Source organism: Asterias amurensis, chromosome 5 (genome assembly GCF_032118995.1).
Source record: "Asterias amurensis chromosome 5, ASM3211899v1".
NCBI classification, from domain to species: Eukaryota; Metazoa; Echinodermata; class Asteroidea; order Forcipulatida; family Asteriidae; genus Asterias; species Asterias amurensis.
In genome coordinates, this window is record NC_092652.1 from 742,063 (window position 1) to 763,769 (window position 21,707).

At 35.8% G+C, this 21,707-nt stretch overlaps 1 protein-coding gene across 1 annotated transcript in view; it reads right to left on the reverse strand.

Annotated features, from left to right (window-relative positions):
- LOC139937626 (neuromedin-U receptor 2-like) overlaps positions 1-20,654 on the reverse strand; it is a 46,839-nt gene extending 26,185 nt beyond the window's left edge. Inside the window, exon 1 of the mRNA XM_071932868.1 lies at positions 20,533-20,654. The gene's annotated coding sequence lies outside the window, so the exon portion shown is untranslated. The remainder of the gene's footprint in view (positions 1-20,532) is intronic.
- Positions 20,655-21,707: the final 1,053 nt, after the last annotated feature.

Sequence of the window (21,707 nt, forward strand, 5' to 3'; positions counted from 1 at the left end):
TGCTTTAGTGGTTTGGTTCTTCGCCAATTAATGATATTGGGCGCTTCCGTGAAATCTTATTGAAACTTCCTTCTGGTGTAGATTGTCTTCCTTTATTTCGTTGTACAGGCTTTATTAACTTCATCTCCTCAACATCATGAAAACAAGTCTATTTTTCTTTTGAAACCTTCTTAATCTTGGTATAAGTTCCTTCTTATTAGTAGTTTCGGTATTATTTTGATATTGGTATGCTGTTGACATAAACTCCGAGAGACGTTCGGATAAGATAATCTTTTTTCATCTTGTTTTGGTGAAGCAAGCTAAGTCCATCTCAAGCTCATGGCATGTAAACATTTACCGCTCAGAGAAATAAGTACTCTGACTTTACCGACAGGTGCAGAAATGACAAGAGCTCCAACCGTAATAATAACATAGCCATCAATCATCTCTCAATGTTTCAACCGTATCCCTTAAAAGTGAACTGATTGGGGTGATCTATTGTTCTGGTGTAGCTTATTCAGATCAGGGGTCAAGCTCACTAGCAAAGACATTTTGAAACATGCGTTTGACAGAGGTTCTGATTTGGAACGATCTCGGATAAATTTATGGACGGTAATTCGGATCGAGTCCGTCTTCATAAAGCATTACCACCATGTGGTGTATGTATAGTTTGAGATCCTTGCGCCAGGTGAAATGAAATGTATATACACGTTTACTCCGGGTGTAATATATGACCCGGAACAGGAGTGGACACCAGAACACCATATAATAAGTAGGAATCTAATTTATGGCTGTGCCATCATGATGGCAACGGAAATAACAGCGGGAGTCTGCTGCGTGCGACAATTACTTGTAACATGACAGGTATGCGGACGTGTGGGTATCCATGTCATGGTTACCCGGTATAGATCCCCAATATTCACCAGGCCGCAAATAAACCGTTCTGAGTTTGACAACTTCTTTCCGCGAGGATCGCTTGTTTGCAACCCTTACTAGTTGCTGAGTCTTTTGTTCACCTTTTTACTTTCAAAACTTGCGGTACATGTTCCACACATTAATGACAATTCGCAATAGACACCCATGTACAAGTGGATGTACCGGGACTGCAGACAAGTCAATAACTCGATAAATATAAATCGACGGAACCAGGTAAGCGTAACTAAAGGTTTAATGACTGCCTATAAGCTGTACATTAACAATTAACTGACTGCCGCTTCCCAGGTTGCATCGTAATGTGGGTGTGATCCCTGGCTACACGGCAGTTAACGGTTGTATGGCTTCTGATTGGCACCCCCGAACAAAGATATTGGCCAAATAGGGACACCGCCAATATAGGGCTAGATAGCTCCGTTGGTAGAGCGCCGGCACGGTATTTCGGAGGTCGTTGGTTCGAATGCCACTCTAGTCAACTCTTTGTTCAACCCCAAAAATCATTTCAAAATTTACCCAGTCAGTTTCCCTTGTGGTTTATATTGATATTAACAATTAACATAACAATAGTAGTTTTACCTCAGTCTTGAGTTCAATTGTAGTGCCAGAACAAACTCAGCTTAAAATACCACTAGGCATCAGTGGATGTACTAATATTTTTTTGTAATAACAGTTTAAGGTCGTAATATGTACCGAACAAATCCTCAACAGTCCTCAATTAGTATAATGTGCAACACTTCCATTGCCTCGGTTTTGAATTACACCATGTTCCAAATTTAGTCAAACCTTAGTTAAAGAATAATTCAAAGTCAGACAATCCTGCCCGCACAAAACGTTTCGGCAGCCGTCGGTTTAAAGTCGTGATATCTTCAAGAGAAGCGTGGATTAAACGTCAACAAAAAACTAAGATTTTCAAAGCGAGTTTGCTAATCTCTGCGAATGCGAGGCGTCCACGCATTCAGCACGTGTCGATATGGATCTTCATAGCTCCCGCACAATTTATCGGTTTGGAATCTATACAGGGTCAGCACGTAGGTAGGAGTGGGTATGATTTAGTAGAATAACGCTGCCTCACGTTGTGTTCACGACAGTTCCCGTTAATTCTATCCCTAACGATCTTATCGCCCCATCAGCAAATTAGCCGTAGAAATTAAACATTAGTTCCGGTTGGATCATACGCGGGCAATTATCTTTTTTTTTTCAATCGTTGGTGGTGGTGAACGGTCAGAGACATACACTTTTTATTTTTTCTGGTATATCCTTTTGGGAAAAAAATCAACAACAAACAACTCTAGATTACACTTGCAACCAAAAAAACAACAAGACACAAACATGGCCATTATAGTTGTAGCTGACTTCTCTGTCCTTATGTCATTAAGAATCAAGAATAACAAAATAATTGCTAGAAACATAAGGACAATGATGTGAGCTCAAATGTGTGCATTAAAAAATCAAACAAAATATAAAATGATGATTTTATTACGTGGAAAATGAATGAAACTTTAATAACTGTCCACTTACTTACTCATAAAACATAACCAAGACCGCTATTACTAAAATAATTTGAGAAAACGTCCTACTCCAAGCATGTCCATAGGACTTGTTTTAAACAATCATTATTAAAGATGAGTCATCTTGCTACGTTTTATGCTATTGTGAGCAACGAACAATCAAAATTCGATGATTCTGCTGTGCAAAGACCCCTTCTAAAGGTTATACATATACATTGTAAAGTTTCATCAATGTAAACTTTTCATATGCAAACTTTTTGATGGATGAGTGTCTTTTTTTATATCATATATAATTTTCAAATTCAATTTCACCTGTGTTTGAAATATTTAAATCAATATTCTATGAAGTTGTTCCATTATAAAGGCACGATGCCCTGCCGGGAGTATCAATTTGAAATTGTAATCATCCAGGTATTTTTCCTGCAATTGAAACAAATTCGTTTTGACTGCGAGCTTTGAAACTCTTCTGGGAAATTAAGCACACGTACATATGAGACCCAATGTTAAAACACAGTTAAAGGGTTGACATAAGCCCGTGTTATAGTATCTTTACATTGAGTTATGCCCGTGGCAAACACACATCCCCACAGAGATTTGGAATGTTCTTATTCTTCCACAACCGAATAATTTCGATAGAGCGCCTAAACTCACAGCCACCATCCTTCATTTGTCTGTTTCGAAAATGGCTCTTTGGCCATCTTTACACTGTTGCAATGGCATGGTAACTCGTACCCGACCCGAGAGGAAAAACACCCAAACTGCACGGACCCCCGTCTAAAATGATGGATTGTAAAATGATGTCCGAACGAACATCTCTCAATCGTTAGTCACCTCAAGTTATCATTGCGTCTCACTCTTCCCCTACTCAGAATTGCGATGGGACTCCAGCAGAAAAAGGCACATGCGTGCAAAAAATGAGTGTTTAATCTTTGCTTGGCCAAACATGGCGGAACACGGCCGCCACCTCCTTTAAACGATCGTCCACCGACTTAGAATCCATACAAAAGTACAATGAAAGGCAAAGTGTACATCTAGATTTTGGAACCGTTTAATCGTTTTAATCCTGTCTAAATGTTGACATAATAATTTTAAGAAAACAAACACGTGTAAGTCGTTTTATTTTTTTAGTGGTCGCGTTCAAATCGAGAAATCGCCGAAAATGCGGAGCGAATATTTCCACGTTGGAAGATTTATCTCTATACAGAAAACACAATCTAAGATGCGCTACTGCATAACATGGGGCATAAACGAACATGTTTGGACATAATATCACAATTTCTTCGAAATCTATCAAAAGCTGATAATTATTGTATAAGAAAACAAAATTGTACTGCCTTTAAATTAAGAGCGAAACCAAACGTACACCTTCCCTTTAAATAATAGCAATATTATGATTTTACCCTGATGTAAGTATTATGTTTACAATACTGACACATGTTGGACGCATTATCGGAGTTAATATTCAATCTAATTAGTTGCTTTGATACAAACCACGGCTAAATATATGAATGTTCCATGTGTGCCGCATTGACAGCATGTGCCATTGTTCACAATATAATGACACCCGTTGTTGAAAATCAGGTTTGGTTAAGCGATCTGTTCATGACATTACGCTCTCGTTATGACTATCTCAATGCTATAGTGCTACCGTCGCATGAATTTTACATAGTACAACAATTACAGCTCGTTTGTTTGTTTAGACGATCTTCTCATCAAGGGATTAGACAAACTCTCACAATACAAGGGGTTATATACACCAAGCTGGCAACATAATAACAAATATCTCTCATACAAACATATTGGTTTAACGTCTATGATTACGAATTGCGCAACATTAATTAAGAATTTTCGATTCATTTTCTAGACGCCAATACTTGCTCTATCATTGTGAAAAAAATGTGATTAGCTGGGTAGGAGTCGAACACACAACCTTGTGATTGCAAGTTCAGCTGTCTTACTACTTCATAATGTTTTTTGTTGGTCCCACACTCCTGAGGTATTACCCATCCACTCGGGGAACTTCATACCGCCAATTCAGAATGCATTTATTTTAAACTTGCTCTTTTTTGGTTTATAAATGCTTGAACACAACAACTTGCAGATATCTTTCAAATTTAAAGGATTTGGGGTATTTTTTGTAACACAAAACACAATGTCCACAGATTTACATTAAACTTAAACCGTTTGAAGATAATTGTAGAATAGGAAACGTACCATAAAATATTAGTTGCTGAGGTGCTGTATAGCTTTTGAGAATATTGAGCAAAACAATGTAATGAAAATACGTTTTCATTGCTGAAATAACTTTCGTCTCATGATCACTGAGACGAAAATTATTTGCATGACATTGTTTTACTCATTTCTCAAAATCTACTGCTCCATCAGCAGCTAACATGTTCAGGGAAGCTTTCTACCATCACTATCTTCAAACAGTGTAAGTTAAATGTAAATCTGTTGACATTGTGTTTGTCCTACAAAAAAGTACCCAGACCCGTTAAAGTAATTATTACACTCATCCACCTTATCTTCGGTCCACACTTGACTTCCTTAAAAATTCACAAATTTAAAGGGATCACAATATAGGAAATGCTGTATCCACAGGGCGCGATCGGAAGGCAGATTGTATTAAGAATAAGGAGGGGGTCATAATTCTTATTCTAATGGCCTTAACATATGAATAGATCAGTTCCCTAAACCCAAACAAGCATTCTGAGAATTTACACATGCGGACGTACATGTATAAGTTTTTGTGTGCAAACAGTCGATTTTGTGTGTGCACATTATAATGGGTCCAATTTGAATAATTGCCATCCCAAACTAATTGTCAACCTCTGCGTTTACCTAACCCAAAAATAATAAAGTATATGAAAGTGTGATATTAAGAAAACTCCCAAATCAGCAGAATCCACTCATTGTTTAGTTATTACAACAAGTATGAAGCAGCAGCCGATTTCACGAAACTTTACGCAACTGCGTAAGTCCACTTGGGCAACGTTTATGCCGCAGTTGCGTAAAGTTTCTTGAAATCGGCTGCTGGTCTTTTAGCCCCCGCCCTTTGACTGATAGCCTTGATTCAAGGCTGTTGGCGTAGTGTGCCCCGGCCCGGTGCGCGGCACGATTCAGCAACAAAAACTGCACGCAGTGTATACACGAACAACGTATACACTGTTTGTGCAGTCATTGTACAGCGAGAACAGTATGGCGTAGTCATGGGTACGGTCGTGTATTCAACCTCGTGCGTGTAGCTCAAACAAAGTACTCATGTACCGTAAGTGTACCGTACGTGTATCGTACAGATGGTACATGTACATAGTATGTGTACATACGCTGTACACGTATTATATATACTGTGTTATGTATGGGGGGGGGGGGGGTGCGCTGGCGGAATTGAGTGATTGGGACTGGGATTTTGCAAGTCGTGACTGGCTGGAGCGCCTTGATCAAGGCTATATGACTGCACGAGGGGTAGCCTTGCTCAAGGCAGTCGAATTATTCGCTCCGAAAAAAAGACCGCCGCTGTATAAAAAACCCACCCGTATTCACTGTGCGTAACATCGCACGACACGATGCCCCCGTACACTATTCGCATGCGTCGGCCGTCAGGCCGACAGCCTTGTAGGGTCTGTGTTGAAGCCACTGACCTCATAACTATAATAAGCGAAGAGTTCCCACGGTCAGCTCATTACCATAATGCCCGCGAAAGACGAGACATGTCTACATCACACACCACCACCACACACGCTCAGCGAGCATGATAGGCGTGCGTGATTGGACGTAAAAATGAATAATTCAGTTGCCTCACATCCTGTGTTGTCTGATAGGTCTGACGAAAGATATACATATTCATGGGCTGCATACTAGCATATCCGAGAGCCCCCCCCCCCAAATTTTTTCCACTTGTGGAAATTTTTCAATACAACACATTAAACCCAGAAATTACAGACCCGACAAGGCTGTCGGCCTGACGGCCTCCGCATGCGGTTAGTGGTACGAGTGCGGATGACTTGTGTGCACAGTAGTCGTACGATGTGACAGTGTGTATAAGGGTACGGGTGGGCCATGCGGTGTGATTGCACGCACCACGCACAGGGTATACGGGTGGGTTTACAGCGGCGTCTTTTCAGAGCGAATAATGCGACTGCCTTGAGCAAGGCTACTCGAGGGGTTAAATGTCATGACATTTGTGTCTCACTTGAATGTTCCCGTGCAAACAAAGTTCTAGGTAAAAAACAATCAGTGCAGATCGACCAATAATTTGGAATACTGTTCCTGCTGTCATTATGTCTTATGAGGTCAAACTATTAAGACTAACCTATTTTTATAATAATTTGCATTTCGTGCGCTACGACCTTTATGGAATAGCGCCATATGAAACATTTTTTAAACGTTATTAGCTGTTCTGACCTACCGTCTTTGTTTCCGCCTAAAACCCATAGCAATTGCACACGTTTATTTCTTTAAACCTAATATCCTAAAATATAAGGACAAATGAGTTAAATCATATACCAAACTGAAGCTTAGAACATAAGCTTTACTCTAAATGAAAAAAATAATAACATTCTTAATTAATTAACCACGTTACCTTCATTTGCATATTTAAGTTGACCTCTTCTTGACCTCTAAGTTGACCTCTTCTTCCGGGTCAACCGGAAGTAGGACCATAAAAAATATCAAGAACTATATGACCGATTTCAAACTTTTTTTCAATTATAGACTCCTTAGTCATTGAAGCACATAATCCAAGCAAAACAACACGGAACAGCTTTGTGTGTGATCACAAACACATAATGTCTATTTTCCGTGTCGGTATAAACCAAAACAATTCAACGACCTAAATTTGGTGCACATTTTGTGTTGTTGTTGTTTGACAATAAATGACAGCCTTGCTTTTAAATTCAGCGTCATTGAGTTTCAGATTAATTCTTACGATTGCCCAGCGATTAAAATAACATGAAAAAAATAAAAATAACAGAATGCGTGAGATCAAACTTGCACCTGTTCTACATATCAAACTGTATAAAGTGAAAACGATAATTATATTAAAGGAGTAATATTTACACCTGTTTTAACAGGTCTGTTGTTTGCTGATGATTGTTTTGTTAAACAAATAATTTAGAACGAAATTATAATACCAACGACGACGACGACGACGACGACGACGACGACAACGACGACGACAACAACAATAATAGAGTTTATTCTCCTTTTGTTTGTCTTCTTCACAGTTTCCTTTGGAGTCAGCTTAACATATTGAGGAGTAAAATGCATCAATTGTTTCTACTGTGAGTACATGAGAGTAAACGGGACTAAACAATTTACATTGTAAAAGGTTTAGTCCCGTTGAATTCTTGGCAAACAGTTTGCTTCTTTTAAGAGCTACCGCACTCAATACATTCACACTGCTATAAAATAATAATAATAATTATAAATTAATGAGAACATTATCATACCACCCACGGAAGCTTCTTATATAAATAATAATGTCAACATTGCCATAGTAAGATATACTGGCGTTTGTGTATACCCCAGTAGTGTGCCCTGTGACATGAATGTTTAAGGGATACCCCCTGTCAAATGTTGGTGTACATCTTATCACATTACATAGCAGTTGATGGCATCGATCATCACCGTTCTGATAATTCTTATTCTCGGTGAAATACTTTTAAAGTGTGGACCGACTGATTAAAAACAAACTTTGGTAAGGGATCGGCAAGATTCCCTTTAGAATGTATCAAGACGATTGCATTCATTTGTCGTAAAACATAAAGTGTGTACTGAAGCAAAGGCGTGCAACCAACACTCATACAACATTTGGTATAATAGACTGGTGCCCTGCTCCTCTTAGCAAGTTATTTCTTGTAAGCAGGAGTCTATTATTTGACAGCTCAATGTAATTGAGTTCAGTTTAATAAAGGTCGTAAAAAAGACAGTGTTGGTTGTAACAATAATATTATCATGCTTGTTGTTGGTTATACAACGGGAACATTATAAACCCTTCCAATTATGTGTGGTATACCTATTACTGCCGTAGATATGAGCACAGCGATACTACTAGTCAATGCTTTTATCAAATACAAGATCATTGTTACTTGCGGGAGGATGGGGATGCCCAGAGAAGTAATTAAAGAGAATGAAATGCTATATTTGTTTGTGGTTATTAGTATCAACTTGATGTAGTTTAGACTTCGTTAACACTCAAACATGTAATATTTAAACCATGATTTATAAACCCCCAAAACAACCTCTATTTATAAGCATAATCCATCCTTCAACGATGAAATATTTATGATTGTTCGGGTGTTTTTCAGTCATTTGTTTTCGCTAGTGTACCACTGAATTCATGTTTTATTTAGTAGTTTTAATGTGTAAATAATAATGGCAACAATTGTATTACGGACAGCTTCGCCAAATTAGGCCAATATGCAAATTAACGTCCAAACAGGCTAATATTTTAATCTCGAAGTGTTTTTACAAAGAGATGACCAGGAATACATGATGGACATTGTACGTGTTTGTCAGGCACAGTCCCAAAGTTAAGAAAAAGAAGAAAAAGTCCGCCAAAAAAGTTTCTGCGTAGGAAATCACAAACAACCCAATAATACGCGAAAATTAACCAACATGGCTACAATTGGGCCTTCTTATAAGAAAACAATGTTCTCTATGCGTTGCTGTTTGTAGAACTCTAAATGCAAGAAATACGAAAACTAACATTAGTACGAAAATGATTGCATTGATGCAATTCCTCGAGAAACGTTGACAATTTCAGATGTTTAGGTACTCAAGTTCTCGAGGATACGCACAAACAATGGTCAAAGTTATGTCACAAATTGGTTAGTTCTTGTTATCGGTTATTTATAAATCGAAGTCTAAGAACTGATTATTACTAGGATTTTATCTGCGCGTTTACATTTTTCAGACAGAACTTAACCTCATGACATATACTCTAAGATTCGTGTTTAGAGTTTAAAAGGGAAACGGCGAGTTTCTGATCTTTTCTGGGCATTACATTACTATAAATAAAAGAAAATCACTTCTTTGCCATATAATGTTGTCATCATCTTACACAGCGGCGAATGATAAACTGTCCCAAGGCACGGTAGAAACTATCTCTGGATCTTGCTTTCATCTTTATATGACTGTGATTATTTCTTGAAGTTTGTTTGAGCTTAAGTGGAAATATTCGTGAGAGCACTTATCTCCCGTTATGACAATGTAAGGACAGTCTCAAACGTTGTCATGGAAGCCAAGATCAACACTACTTTCACTAGTAACTAACTAACAACAAGAAAGTATCTTCAGGTCCATTATTAGATCAAGAACCAATATTAATTTTAGAGTCGGTTTGCTTTCAAGATCTACAAAGAGAGTGTGAGAGAAAAACATTACATTATGCGATTCCTTGCTATTTGCGGTACTCCTTAATCATTCTTGACAATTAAGTAATCACACGACCCCTCGTTGTCTTGACGAGTGTATAACTGCGTAGAGGGGAGTATATGGGAAATGTCCGTTGTTAATGAGAGATGAGTATATGGAAGTTAACTAGCGTTAATTCAAGAGGTCCTTATACCAAGTTTTAGTGTGCAAGAAAAAGAAAACAAGTCTACACGGTCACTGACGTGGTAGAACGGTTGAAGTCGCTCTTCAAGCAATTTGAAAACAAAATACGGTGAACTTCGACATAGATTTTGATTTTAAAGGTATCTCTGACCCAATTAGAGTCAACTGGACCAACTATTAAAAACTGACCAATGTTTTTAAAAATCCGGGAGGACAGTTGTTAATAATCAACACTCCCGGGGTCAGAAATTACACACGTGCCGGGTCCTATTGGTTCTAGTCCATTATAAAGGAACCTTGTCTGACCAATTTCTGAGCCAATTTGACAAAGAAACCAAGTCAGGCCCAATGGGACCCTCATCCGGGTCAATTCTGACACTATTATTTATTTTTTTTTGTTAGAGTGGAGTTGAATTGGGGTCGAATTGATCCGAGAATGGTATGTGTTCTAGATGTATGACTCTGTTTACGTACTAATAGTTCTGAAAGTGTGAAATAATACAGTAAATGTAAGCAGTAAATACCTGGCGCTTTGTATCCTTTGGAAAAAGGCGCGTTATAATTATACGGTTGTTATTATTATTATTATTATTATTATTATTATTATTATTATTATTATTATTATTATTATTATTATTATTATTATTATTATTATTATTATTATTATTATTATTATTATTATTATTATTATTATTATTATTATTATTATTATTATTATTATTATTATTATTATTATTATTATTATTATTATTATTATTATTATTATTATTATTATTATTATTATTATTATTATTATTATTATTATTATTATTATTATTATTATTATTATTATTATTATTATTATTATTATTATTATTATTATTATTATTATTATTATTATTATTATTATTATTATTATTATTATTATTATTATTATTATTATTATTATTATTATTATTATTATTATTATTATTATTATTATTATTATTATTATTATTATTATTATTATTATTATTATTATTATTATTATTATTATTATTATTATTATTATTATTATTATTATTATTATTATTATTATTATTATTATTATTATTATTATTATTATTATTATTATTATTATTATTATTATTATTATTATTATTATTATTATTATTATTATTATTATTATTATTATTATTATTATTATTATTATTATTATTATTATTATTATTATTATTATTATTATTATTATTATTATTATTATTATTATTATTATTATTATTATTATTATTATTATTATTATTATTATTATTATTATTATTATTATTATTATTATTATTATTATTATTATTATTATTATTATTATTATTATTATTATTATTATTATTATTATTATTATTATTATTATTATTATTATTATTATTATTATTATTATTATTATTATTATTATTATTATTATTATTATTATTATTATTATTATTATTATTATTATTATTATTATTATTATTATTATTATTATTATTATTATTATTATTATTATTATTATTATTATTATTATTATTATTATTATTATTATTATTATTATTATTATTATTATTATTATTATTATTATTATTATTATTATTATTATTATTATTATTATTATTATTATTATTATTATTATTATTATTATTATTATTATTATTATTATTATTATTATTATTATTATTATTATTATTATTATTATTATTATTATTATTATTATTATTATTATTATTACTGTTTAAAATAAACTTAAATACCCCTGTTAAACTTGCCGACTAAAATGTAACCAGCTTGAAATTCTCCGTGGACAAAGCATTTTGGAATACTGTAAAAATGAAAAACAGCCCTCAAGCTCGTCTATAAGCCACCAGGACTTGATGCAGTACGAATAAGATAAAGTATTTGTCTGTTACCGTTGGTGTGGGAGGGAGCAAGCCGAGTCAAATGCTTCCAGGGAAATCCCACCTAATCATATAGGGATTAAACAAAAACAAGACTTGACGAGTCTGGACTTCGTATAAGATCCTGCAGGGATTCGAACCGGTCCCGTAGAGATGGAAAGTGCAAGTGATGGGCTATAAAACGTTTAGGTTTCTGGATGCAACTAATTTCCATCTGGTTCAGACTATTTACCACTCTAAAAATAGAATAAATCACGTTACTGAGAAAGCCTTATTATGTCATGCATTCAACAACAAGCTGTTATTCTTAAACAAACTATTGATGTAAAGAAATCATTGAAATGGTCATTACACTTCAATTTACGACGTCTAAGCTACTATTTGTTTAGCAAAATGTTTCTTGAATCAAAGTATCACTGATATGTACACCAGTTTCCTGCTAGCGCCTTCATTGTCTAAATTTACTTTTAAAACTGGATGTATACGTTCCGTTTTTTTTTTCTTTTCAGAGAACAACACAGAGCAAGTTTCAATACATAACTATGTCCTGTTTATGATGTCTTTAAAACATACATAAAGCGTTTTGGGTTTCATTAAATATCATTAACTTTATTATGAGTCGAGGTGACGAGGTTCATTTCCAAAGAACATGTGCCCCACCCCCTCCCCTATCGGTTTAAGAAACACTCAGTGTAGATGTGGACACACGTACATTACAAACAAAGACCGGTTAGTTGAATATATGAATTGAGTGATCAATCATTTCCTACCTATAGATAGATAGATGCGAGTGAGCCATTACCAGAGTAAACAATAGGTAAACAATTAACCATAATTGAAAAGGTTGCCCCATTTGCATCGTGTGTGACAAGCCCGGCAATATCATTTTTTTCAAAAACAAATTGTAGCCTACTGAGCGTGTTTTTGTATTACTTAAACCTACAATATCTATATATAATACATGTTAAATGTGTATGTGTGCTATGACACTGCTCTATAACTGTAATAGCCATGGGTTCGAATCACATCCGAGTGATATGCCCGTGATTTTGTTCACAGAGTACACAATGCTAAATCGGTATTACGGGTAAAACCAAAATGAGTATGTATATGCTATGTTAACATTAACACAAAAACGGGCGATATTTCCGCCTAAGAATTCTCAAATATAATTATATGTTGATTAAAACTTAAGACTCTAAACGAAGCCAGTCGATGTTCCTTATGTTTGTTTAGAATCACAGAGTCTCAAGTGTAAGAGAGTGTCGTGACCAATTTTAAACAAAGTGGTGTACAAATATTTAACAAAACGCACATGGTTAGATTTTGGCTTTGAATTGCATTGCAAATTGCAGGTCTTAACCTTTACGAACCCAAATAAAGTTGAAGTCACGATATTTATAAAAACAAGTTTTGTAAAACATTCAACCATTCAAACACTCACCCTTTTTTTTCTTCTAAGAAATGAATTTCAAAGCCAAATGATTCAATCTAATATTAGCTACTAACGTATAGTTGTATCTTGCTGGGGCGCAACGCCAGTACCGAAATCAACCCAAAAACAAATTATCTAAATTGAGAGAAATAAATTGAATAATTTATTCTGAAGGCTAACTACAATCATTAAATGTCACTTTGATTTACCCCTGTATCCCTCTTCCTTGCTTATAAACTTGGGGCCAGACCTCTTCAAAGAGAGCACTGAATGAGCTTTCTAGGTGGTTAAGGTTACTTACACCAAAACGCACGTTAACCGTCCCAAGTCCTGATTTAACACCAGCCACTGTATATCTCAGTGGATAGTCGGAGCACTGAATGAGCTTTCTAGGTGGTTAAGGTTACTTACACCAAAACGCACGTTAACCTCCCAAGTCCTGATTTAACACCAGCCACTGTATATCTCAGTGGATAGTCGGAGCACTGAATGAGCTTTCTAGGTGGTTAAGGTTACTTACACCAAAACGCACGTTAACCTCCCAAGTCTTGATTTAACACCAGCCACTGTATATCTCAGTGGATAGTCGGAGCACTGAATGAGCTTTCTAGGTGGTTAAGGTTACTTACACCAAAACGCACGTTAACCTCCCAAGTCTTGATTTAACACCAGCCACTGTATATCTCAGTGGATAGTCGGAGCACTGAATGAGCTTTCTAGGTGGTTAAGGTTACTTACACCAAAACGCACGTTAACCTCCCAAGTCTTGATTTAACACCAGCCACTGTTTATCTCAGTGGATAGTCGGAGCACTGAATGAGCTTTCTAGGTGGTTAAGGTTACTTACACCAAAACGCACGTTAACCGTCCCAAGTCTTGATTTAACACCAGCCACTGTATATCTCAGTGGATAGTCGGAGCCAAGTCTCATAGCGTTACCACAGATTGTCAATTTACCATGGCATCGAGAGTACCAGTCACGTTTCGAGGTGCAGTAGTTTCCATTTTAGGAAGGAAATTCAACTGCTACAAGTGCTCGCTTTATCAAATCGATTCCGTCGATTTTTTCTGCCCTTTTTTGGGGGGCAGGGATGGCAGAAAATGTCAAGTTAAATGTACGTGCTGCTCCATAGTGATCTAGATATGAACTAGCCATCGGTTACTTGTAATCAATGTCGTAACGGCTGTAATTTTGAATTGGATCAAGATTGTCCGTGGTGACCACGCAGCCAATGAAAAACTCGTTCCATGTATAATTTGGAGTTTGTGAGTAATAACCGAATAGAAGAATTGACGTTTCGTGGTAGTTCAACCAATTATACAGTTTCCATGCACTTAGAGGTATTTTGAAGGGCACCCCTTTAGGTTTTCATTTGATATTACTCCCCATAAATACCAATATTTCACACACCTGGACCCAAAGATCTGCTTCAGCAAAAAATACTGCTTAACAATATTATGCTTAAAGATTCCATGTCAGATGTTGAGCCCCAAACATTAAAAAATAGATATGTTTGAGTGAATGGTATTTCAAAGAGTATCACCCGCTCTAACGAAAAGTTTAACTTTTACTTTTAATGGTCAGGAACCATGACAACAATTTAAAACGTTTCTTATAAAACACATAAGAATTGGTCACGTGATATAATTTTCGGGATCCCGACAAAAACTAATTTTGAGCACTTAATTTCACTGCTACTTATAATTGGCGGACTTTTTCGAGCAATGGCTCAAATGAAAGCTTGTAACTTTCTCGAACCCATCAAAATACCTATTAAATTTTAAATCAAAGTTTTGGGGTTAAATCCGCAAAAAATCTGACATAGCATCTTTAACAGAAATGAGCAGGATACAAGTCACAGATTGAACATGTGACATAGAATTTTGGCTGGTAACACTGTTCTGGTTTTAAGCAAAAGTGTGTTGTGCTTGAGGCTATTTTTGTGCTTAAGCAGCTTTATCAATTTTGGCTTTTTGGCTTTGCTATATACAGGCGACAACAGGTTTTGCGCAACTTTATCAGATAAGCAAAAATTAGCAGTTGACCAGTCAAGACACAGTGCACTTGACATGTCTTTTACGGCTGATACCCGTTAAACTGGAGAGGATGCGTGTGTGCGGGTGTGTGTGTGTGTGTGTGCCGACGATCCACCATTTATAGCAGCCCTGGATTAAAGTACATTGCATGAATTAATCTTGCAGACTGATTGCCAACCCATGCATACCAGAAGAAGCCTATTCGGTAAAATGTTTAATTATGTAGAAATCTTATCCAGTAAATCCAATACATCATTGGTGGGTTTCGAACCGAATACCTTGGCTTTTTGCGCAGATTATCATGTCACGTGGACAGTAAATGAACAAGGGTTACATTTTAGGGGGAGGGTACACACGGTATACACCATTATTTACGTGGGGCTGTTTGTTTGGCCATTTAAAAAATATAGTTTCCATTTGCAATTTTTCCCCAAAATGGACACCGGGGGGTTGGACGTGGATGGAATGGGGGGGGGGGGGGGTAAGTACCCCTTCACATTGTACCTCGCTACGTTATAACCGCAAGTCCAACAAGCTTGGGCATTAGCTAGAGACAGTTCTGCTTTAAAAAAAAATCAAAACAAATTCAAGGATAAAGCATTTATTTGTCTCTCCGTCAAACACAACTTATTGTTATGGACTGGAATAGTAGCTAAAAACACAACACATTTGAAGGCCATATTATTTTAAAACATTCAGTGCGATAACGAAAGATCCAATTTAGTATTTTTTTTATGTTCTGTTTTGTTTTAGCTAATTATAACAAACCATTTTCAATTGCATTGCCAGCTTAAGTCCAGTTGCAAAAATAGATTTTAATTTGGCGAAACAGGAAGTCAATTTCCTAAAAATTATACGGGGGTAGGGCCTTTACGGAATAAATTGAATTAAAACACAATCTGCATACGTAAGTTGTCATAATTATGCACTGCAGTATCCAACGACACGGGAAACCCTTATAAATACAAACGATATGAGGACATTGCATTTGGTGTTGAAACGCTCTTCATAAAATACCCGTTCATGTCGGAATTGGTTCTAACAAGAATTAAAAATGTTATTTTACAAAAACCGTTTTGGAATTAGATCGTACAAGAATTAGACCGACTTTCGTTCAAAATAACCGTTCGTAAGGAATTTGTTCTTGCATGGTAACAATAATAAAATGTTCAGTTTCAAGACCAGCCTACTCTGCCTCCTCCGATAATACATTTTTGATATTCCATATAAAGCAAAAGAGGAGCAACAAAACAGCACCCTTAAAATAACATATTATGAATAAAACGTTAAACGTAATAACGAGACAGTTTCTGATCTCATTCGGCAATCAATACACTCGGAATAGTCCACTAAGAATCTCAAATTGTTTTATTTTCTTTAAGAGAAACAATACATTTCCAGGACGGGAAACGAAGGACGGGAAACCAAACAATTTTTACACCGAAGTCACCATGAATGGCCTTATAAAATACAAACAAAAAAAGACCTTCACAGCGCTATATGAAACACACTTCTCTCTACCTCTTCATTATTTATTTGCTATTTTGATAGAATTTTAAAAAAGAAAAAAAAAAAATGAATATACTTTTTTTTTAGAATCTCAAATGCGCTGGATAGCTGATGTTATTTTATTTGTCGAATGTAAGGCAATCCTTTGATCGATAGTTTAAATCGAGCTTCACTAATTCGAAAGAATCCCAGGAAAGAATACAAAAAGAAGAGGTTTCTGAAAAGAAGGTCATACAAAGCCAGCAAGTGTATTGTTCTTTTTGTTGTCTGCTGTTTATGTAGGATCACAAAGGACTCTAAATTATGCTGCAAGCGTACTGGAGCGACATTCACGTCAATGCCTTTATAGAACTGATAAGCATTGCATAAACTAAGACAATATCAAGCATAAATAAATAAATAATATAGCAAGACAACACATTAACTGTGTGTTTGTGTTTGTTTGCTGTTTATAGAAGAAAACACGGACACGTCATCAATCACACAATCCTTGGAAATATATAAAGACTTAAGTATATAAAATATAAATAATGCCAATCCGCTATAGCGGATTGATTTTATCACGCTATAGCGGATTTATATTATCACTTCCGTTTTTTTTTTCTTTTCTTGTCTTGTTAAATTTGTGTGTGAAGGTTTTTTATCGTCGTTTTCGGCGAGCCTGAAGTAAACAATGTAACAAAATAGCGCACACGTCTGTCAGTGGTAAAACGACCGTGTTCGATCGGAGATGTGGTCCAATCTTGGTGCACAGTGGGGGCCCCAAAGAAACACATCATCATTGGTTAGTGCCGCGCCGGATGAAAATTGAGCAATTTGAGAAAATTCAATCAAAGCAAACCATAATTCCAAGTACCAGCTGCAATATCATTCACCAGATAGCCAATTATCAAACAGAGTCCGGAGAAAGATCAGCAACAGTAAGGAAACCCAGTCGCTCAGAATAGATCATGGGCAAACTGCATCTATCTGTCATTTATCTCTTTAAATTCCCGCGGGATTTTAATTACGTATAGGTCTACAGTTGCATAGTTTGTGTGTGGTAATAATACACAGAAATAATTGAGTTGTCTTAACTTCATCTAAGATAAGATAAACATGACGGGTGTGTGTGACTCTGATAAGATCTGGTCAACAGTGTTAAGACGCTGGTACTTTGCTTATGTAACAACCAGACAAACAACACAAGACGGCTTCTCTCTGCGTCATTGATTTCTTAAGTACCTGTAAGCCTGCTGGTAGTTCAGTTTAAAGACACTGGAAACTATCGGTAATTGTCAAAGACCAGTCTTCTCACTTGATCTCGAAAAATGCATAAAATAACAAACCTGTGAAAATTTGAGCTCAGCTGGTCGTCGAAGTTGCGAGAGAATACATGGAAGAAAAAACACCCTTGTCGCACAATTTATATGCTTTCATATGCTTGATTTCGAGACCTCAGATGAGGTCTCGAATTCAATTGAAATATTTTAGTGAGAAGTTACTTCTTTCTCAAAAACTATTCAGAGGGAGCTGTTTCAAACAATGTTTTTTGTTTTCTCTTTTTCTTTCCTCTCACTTCACAACAGCTCTCTGTTGCTCGTTATCAGATAAGTTGTTATGTTAACATTTATTTTGAGTAATAACCATAAGTGTCTATGTGTGTTTAAAGTTGACATTATCACTACTTGTTTGCCATTCCAATGGCCGGCCTATCATAACTGACGCAGCAATACCTACATACAATTGTGTAATGATGTGATTCAGTTTTTGTCAATATACATTATATTATAGCATTAATTATTCTGTTCTAATTTTGTTTAGTTGAATTTTAATTTCAAGTCGCAGCTAATTAATGTTTATGGGGTTTTTGTGTGATTGTGTTTGTCTTACTATTTGGTCATTCTGGTGAAATGTACCGGTATGTGTAACTCAGTGACCCTGTTTGTATGTGTTTCTATTGTTTTATCAAATGAAAAATAAAGGCCTGCTCGATACATTTAGTTATTGTTTTATGTGAACGCTGCGACATATAACTTGTTTTAAATATTTGTTGCGTTAGCGTGTTTTGTTCTATGTCATAATCATAAAGACTTGACAGTTTTCTTCACTGAAATGTTATCTGCAGTCTTATACCATTGTTGAGTTGTTTCTTTCAGTAAGACCATATTACCAGTTGTAGTCTGCAACAGCATCAGCCTTTCCCATTGAGTAAATTTATACATAAGGCCTAAAGCATTTTGTGTCATAATGTAACAATCCAAAAGGATTTACCCGAGTGTAATAGTAGCTTACGTTGCTGTATGTATTGTCACATTGATCTTCTGTTTAATTATGAAACCACGTACCTATCAAGCGCACGTGTTTTTGCTTTCTTCCAAATGTTAAATTATACACAAATTAACCATAAAACTCTGTAATATTATTTTAATCTGAATTTATGCAAAATTATCGGATTTGTACATGAATATATAGATGAAATCGGCCCACGCGTTTAAAGCTAATGTTTTACAAAAATGAGTGACTTGTGATAGTGCATTTTGTTGCAACTGCACACGAATACATAGAAACAATACGAAGAAAGAACAAAAAGACAAAAAAAAAAAAAAATGGCTGCTATCAACACAAACCGAAACAAGAAAACCGAAAATCTCGGTTGAAAAAAGATCATCTCAGATAGTATTGTGCTAATAAGCCCCAATCAGTACATCATTACTTCGTGGCGCAGCATGTTATTTGATTCAAATTTACAAGGCTTAACCACCCATCGTGATTCTTTTCAAGATTCGAACTTATTAATTTCCATTTGCTAATTAATTTCCGCCCTTGCCAAGGTAAAAATGATAGGAGAAAACGAGTAAGAAGTTGTGTTGTTTACTAAAGGGGTTATGTATGAACAATTTTGGTTGATTTAGACCAATCATGCAAATGACGGAATTGTATACTAAACGGGTTCTGTGACCGACCGGAGATATAAATTCCACACACTTGGGTATTAAAAGAGCAGCACCAGTGTAACCCTAAATAATTCAACGAACAACAATTTTCTTTTTTACCAAGATGATATTTTTACAGCACATTTCTTTTGGGGTTCGTTTCGCAGACGGATAATTACCTCGTGCGCGAGAACGATGTTTAAATGCAACTTGGGTGCTGCTTAATTCTTAAAAATGTTACGGCTTTGTTTTTTTGTATCGGTCAAAATCTTTCGCCTGGAGATATTAAATGAGTTGGTTACTAGTGTCCTCCTCTTATTCGTTCCATACATGAATTGACTTCGCGTTGCATTATCATATATTTTGTTCAATCCGGTTATTTGGCGAATGTATTTCGTGTATAGAAGCACTTGTTATTTGATATTTCCAATACTGTGTGTAACGGGAGATGCTGTGGCACCACTCAGTGCTATCTTACACAAAAGAGGCAAACAAAGAGTTTCTGACTTGCCTTATTTTTCCAAAAAATACTAAAGGAAATTTGTTTGAAGTTTCTCTTTCGGTTCGACCGACGGGTTGAAATGTTATTGAATTGTGTGCAACCGCGTTTCAACGATTTCACGGGGTAAACAAAAGAAAACATAATAAAGGTTCGTAAAATTGTCTATACATTAAAAAAAAAAAAAAAAAAAAAAATCGCGGGGGGGGGAAGACAACTGTAACAATTAATTAATCTTTGCAATTGAGTTAAAGAGGTTAATGTGTTTACTCACCGATTGTTTAACAGACTATTTGATGTCGACCATGGTCTCAGTCAGCGTAAACAATTTCTTTAGTTTGGCGATCAACGCGTCCAGTTCCGTCGGCGTTAATATGAACACTGACACACGTCGTAGCTCGCGCTCTCCTCATAGACTGGTTGGCCAGCGCGATAGAGGTGTGAATAGAAGACGAGGCCTGGGTCTCGCATCGTAGAGACTTCTGGGTAGGGGCTAGCTAGCTGCATACACGCGCACACACAAAGAGGGAGGGAGATGACACGTTATTGACGTCACAGTCTACTTAGCAACCAAATGCTGAACGCTAGAGGAGGATCACTCTCTTATTTGGCGGGAGCTGAGTTGCACTGACGGTCTACTTGGATTCATCAGCATAATATTGAACAATTATTATGAATATATTTTTGTTTTCCATCCAACGATTTGAACCTCGTAACGTTATCTATTCGACCACGAAAACAGGTCACGGAGAACTCTAATTCATTGTGTTTAAACATGGAGAAACCACGTCCTTAACGTAATTCAACCTAGCTACATTATTCCATAGCAATATTCTTGTTTGAAAATCATTCATTAGACGCTCTTGCCTTAAAACCATCTTAGGATGATTAAATGCGTGTCGCAGTTACTGAATCATGTCACTCACTCATATCGAAAAATGAATTTACAGTCGGCAAAAAAACGGACTAAAGGAAGATATGAATCGGTTTCAAATGTCTTTGCCAGATGATGTAAAAGTCTCGGGGCTGGAATTATCAGTGAAATATGCCACATCTTGTGAAAAGTCACGCTTTCTTATGTACAGAGCCACTTTGTAAGATCACAACTAAATGTTGACGACTTTTCTCCTGGTTTTTTTAGAACACGCCATACGAGGGTTTTGAGATTTGTTCTGTAATTTCCCACTACTTTGATGCAATGTCAAGGCGGTTTCACATGGGAATGTCGGAGCAATGTGAGTGTGTGGTCCCAGCGCACAGTAATCTGGGCGTACACCGATCAAATAGGTCTCAACAAAATTCGGAATGTTAAAAACTCCGGACAAACGCACATGTGTTCTACTCTATCCAAACGAAAAAAACACAACATATTTAGCAGACATCCCCCGGTCGGACACGTTTCACAATTTTATTATTAATCAAGCCTGGTTAATATTAAAAACGTGTATC